Here is a 4709-nt window from a genome sequence, read left to right on the forward strand (position 1 = left end):
ATTGCAGACATATGGGAAATGACTGTTACACATTTCTAAATATTCTGATGCCTTAGCAAGTCAGGGCATTTCCTTATAACTTGTTAACCAGTGAACCACAATGTGGGGCAACTTCACAATACACTTCTCAATCAACCAGTGACTAGAGGGTATGAGGAGGATATGGAAGGCCTTCAGAGGTATCCTCACACTAAAACAAGTGAGCAAAGAATTAGAGACACTCCGATTTCTGTTTCTGTACAAAACTATTTCTGATTTCCATTCACAGTTGTAGGCTTACGGCTTTCCATACAGCTTTTCATATTGAGTACTGCAGTGTCATTCAGTACCATCATGACAGTACCATCATCACACGTCAACATAACTTCCTCCTCTCAGTCAGATGAAACAGTGAAATAGTTTTCTGTGACATGATTCAAACCAGAGTCAAAGCAGAAGTACTAATACAGGTCCTACTAGGGATAAAAACAGAAGGATCCACTGTGTCATATACAGTAGATCAACACTGGGTAAGGTTTCTCCGTGCTTGTATCTCTAAGAAATAAACTGTTGATGAGAAGTCTAAAGGATGGCAGAAGAGCTGCATTATTCTACAGTGGTTTTCAAGAATCCCATCGTTTCTTCGCTGAAAAGTGAGTCTTGGCCTTTCTTTCTCATCTCTTCATCAATGTCACTCTCTGTACTGTGTAGATCTGGTTTATATTAGTATTGGGACTCAGTCAAAGGTGTAGACCTGGCTTACAGGAGTATTGGAGCTGAGATGCAAGTGAAGACCTGGTTAACAGTTTATGAGTATTCAGGCTTTGGCACATATTTAGACCTGGCTTAGTTGACTAATTGGGTTCAAGCACAGGTGCATACATCTTTTGAGCTGAGGTACAGGTGTAGACCTGATTTGTATGACTATTGGGGCAGAAGAACACCTATTCTTATGACAATTGGGGTATGTAGCAGTAGACCTGCATGTCTAACCCAATAGAAAGAAAACAGGTGTACACCTGGTCTGTAAGAATATTGGGGCTGAAGTACAAGTGTAGACCTGGTTTGTATGAATGTTGAGGCTTGGGTACTGGGTTAGACCTGTTTTATATGAGTATGCCCATGGTTTTACCTGGTTTATATCAGTAATGGGGTGTATGGATGCACAAGGCTCATATTGGGTCTGGATGGACGTCTATTGCCCATTCAAATCCTTTCTAGCAGCAAGTTTGTGGTAGGAAAAAAAGTGAATGGGGCAATAGTGTTATACCACTGTACAATGAGTTTATCTATGAAATGATTAGTGTATACAGGTCAGAGGTCACAGGACTAAGATATGCTAATAACAGGGTTGGGATGTGCAGAGAATAGCTGGATATAGGTTACTGTTGGTGACTTAGGGAATACAAGGCAAAGTGGGTAACAGAGCTGAGATAGGAAAGTAACAGGGATGAGGAGTTTTGGCAAAGAAGCTGGGGTCTATGAGTAACAAATAGGACATTTTTTAAGGATATGGATGTATCAGTACTTAATTGTGGGTGTTAGGGTTAGGGCATGGGGGTAACAGGGCTGGGATGTGTGGGTAATTGAGTTTGGTTTGTGGGTAAGTGGACTGAGGTATATACAGTAGATATTGGAGCTGAGGGATAGCAGGAATGTCTGTTAATTTTATTATAGGCAGAGCACTGTACGTTCACATCGGTCACAATTGACCGAGAATAAAACATATGTTTTTACATACTTTTACATCTTTATTTTAAAAAAGCAATATGGATTACATGTTAGGTTTACTAATGGCATAATATTTGCATAGTGGCATGTCTGGCAAAGATTTGGTAACAAATGAGTTCGCAAATGGGTTAATATTATTGAATATGTATGTGTTGCCCTTTCTCTTCCCCACAGAGAAAAAAGAGGAAGAAACAGTATATGCTGAAGTAAAGGCTAAGGGAAGTGCAGTCACTCAACAAAGTCCTGCCATGACAGGTACATTTGAGAGATAGGGCTAGATTCAAACCGAACTGCGGAAGATCCGCGTTATTGTGTCTGAACGTCAATTTGGCATAGAGGAACTACGTCACTGCCTATGTGACTACCTTATCCGCTTGAATAAAATAAGAAATAGTAAATAGCAAAATGTAAATCAATTTCCTATTGACCCGACATATGCAGCATTCACCGTGAATTCGGTCTCCGCGATTTCCTTTACATTTCAATCACGCTGTAACGCGGATCTTCCGTGGTCTGGATTGAATCGAGGAGGCTATAGTCAAATTATCCACCGTTTATTGTTCAATTATTAGATTTCATAAAATTATGGAATAACGCTTACCATTAAATGTATACACTTATGCTAACAATATGGCTATAATAACATGAATCTTATCTTTACTATTCCTAGTGGATGAGATGCCTGCTCTCCATTCTCAACCCTTTCGAGGAGTGGCAGTATGTTTGGGGGTTGTTTGTGTCCTCTTGCTTTCAGCCATTATAGGCCTCTGTGTCTACTGTGAGTATATGGATCATAAAGTATTATGGATTTTGGAGGGGTGCAGGATGACATCATAGAGTAAACATGTCTTTCTCCACAGTCAGCACTGCCTTCTCAGAGCACAACACAAAGTTGGTGAGGGAACTGGAGCAACTAACAGATGCGCGTACATTTCTACTGGCGGCCAATCAGGTCCTTACGAACCTCAACAGCAATCTGAGTATAGCCAATCACATTTTGCAGAGTGATTATAGCAATGTAAGCACTGCAAACCAACGTTTAGTAGCTGAGAAAGAAGAGGTGTCAAGAGAGAGGGATAGACTGAACTGGACTCTTAGGGTCATATATCAGTTTGAAGATTTTCCTGTCAATCAATATTGTTCACCAAAAGATGGCGCAGGAGGTAAGCCTCCTTCCTGTTACCCTTGTTTTCATCATAATGTACACCACGTGTCAAACTCATTCCACGGAGGGCCGAGTGTCTGAGGGTTTCGCTCCACCCTTGTACTTGATTGATTAATTAAAGTCGCTAATTAGTAAGGAACTCCCCTCAGCTGGTTGTCTAGGGCTTAATTGAAAGGAAAAACCTGCAGACACTCGGCCCTCCGTGGAATGAGTTTGACACCCCTAGTGTACACTGAAGACAAACTTTGCACTTTGTATCTTACTCTCTAATATTGGTAATACGTATGTAGTATACTTACCTCATACTGTAATTCATCATTGTTGCAGAGAGAAAGTGTAACCCTTGTCGACGTGGGTGGATGTTGTTCCAATCTAGTTGTTACCAGATTTTGTACCCTCCCGCTCCGTGGAACACCTGGGAACAAAGCAGAATGGATTGCAAACAAAATAATGCTGATTTGGTTGTCATAGGCAGTCAAAAGGAACAGGTGGGACAATGCTACAGACTAGAGTTTTGAGGGACAGATTCATTTGACATTTAATGGGGAACTCTACAAATTAAATCTCCAAAAAGTGAAATGGAACTATATTATAATGTGTGATATATAGATATGAGCTCAAGGTAAACCAGTTGTTACTGAAAGACAAAAGCACAAAGGTCATTACACTGCTGCTACCTGTTGTGCAGTTTGTTATTCTCTCTCATTTGGACCTGATTAGATGCATTTATTCATAACGTTTAGACACTGTCTCCCAAAACTGTGGATTACTGTTAAACACCGTTTTTTTCAACTACTTATGGTTTCATTCATTTCACATTCAGGAATTCATTCATAACCACACTCAATACTACTATGATAAAGATCATGGGTACTGGATCGGTTTAAATGACATAGCTAAAGTCGGCCAATGGCTCTGGGTTAGTGGAAGTCATCAGAATCTGACTGATGGGTAAGGACATTTTATTCAGTGTAAATCCAACAAAGAAGGATTGTTAAATCATTTTTTGATTCAGTCATTTCTTTTCATTCATGGAGGTGTTCTCTTTTCACAGGTTTTGGAAGAGACAAACTGGGGGTGATTGCGTGTTAACTGTCCCAAATAATGCACCTTTGGATAATTGGAATGCTGAATCGTGTAGCATGCAGAACCGTTGGATCTGTGAAAGTAGAGCATTAATATTGTCAGATGAAATTGCGGGGACACTCTCTTAAGAGGTATGCTCACATACTAAACTCATATTATTGCATCTTCCTTTGAGGGTTAAATTGAGTTGTATTCTTCTAATTTAACGACCCCTGCATCTGTTTGTTGCGGTCAATTCGAATTCACTCAATTCAGGAAGTGATTTTAATTTACATTAAATCACATTTTATTTGTCTGGTACACACATTTTGCAGATGTTATTGCAATACCTAACAATACAAAAAAATCTCACAAATCCCCAAAATGTAAATAAAGGAATTAAGGAATATCAGGACGATCAATGTCTAGGTCCGGAATATAAATATACATATATAGTGGTGTGTATAGAAAAGGTGTGTGCAGCTGTAGTTATATAGGATGAACCTTGACTAAAGTACAGTACTGTATATACATATGAAGTGGGTAAAACAGTATGTAAATATTGGAAAACGTTCATTGGCTGACTTGAATTCGAATTGACCCCAACAAGGGTCTGTTTTGTAATTTTTCACGTTAACAATCAAGGATCTGTTGTGATGTAGCTATAATGTATTAAAAAAAGTATGTTTTGTTTTGAGCTTTCATATAAATCAGGCACATTTTCTTTAATATCAATAACTTCACTTTGACAATAAATGAAGTAAAAGTG

The 4709-nt window shown here is 39.1% G+C and overlaps 1 pseudogene across 1 annotated transcript; it reads left to right on the plus strand.

Annotated features, from left to right (window-relative positions):
- Positions 1-151: 151 nt before the first annotated feature.
- LOC311108466 lies at positions 152-4709 on the plus strand (annotated as a pseudogene). Its single transcript has 7 exons — positions 152-179; positions 1827-1965; positions 2381-2488; positions 2571-2873; positions 3203-3363; positions 3699-3826; positions 3930-4709. The product of its transcript is annotated as an uncharacterized misc_RNA (transcript).

This window comes from Coregonus lavaretus (genome assembly GCF_964263955.1).
Source record: "Coregonus lavaretus genome assembly, chromosome: 3".
NCBI lineage: Eukaryota > Metazoa > Chordata > Actinopteri > Salmoniformes > Salmonidae > Coregonus > Coregonus lavaretus.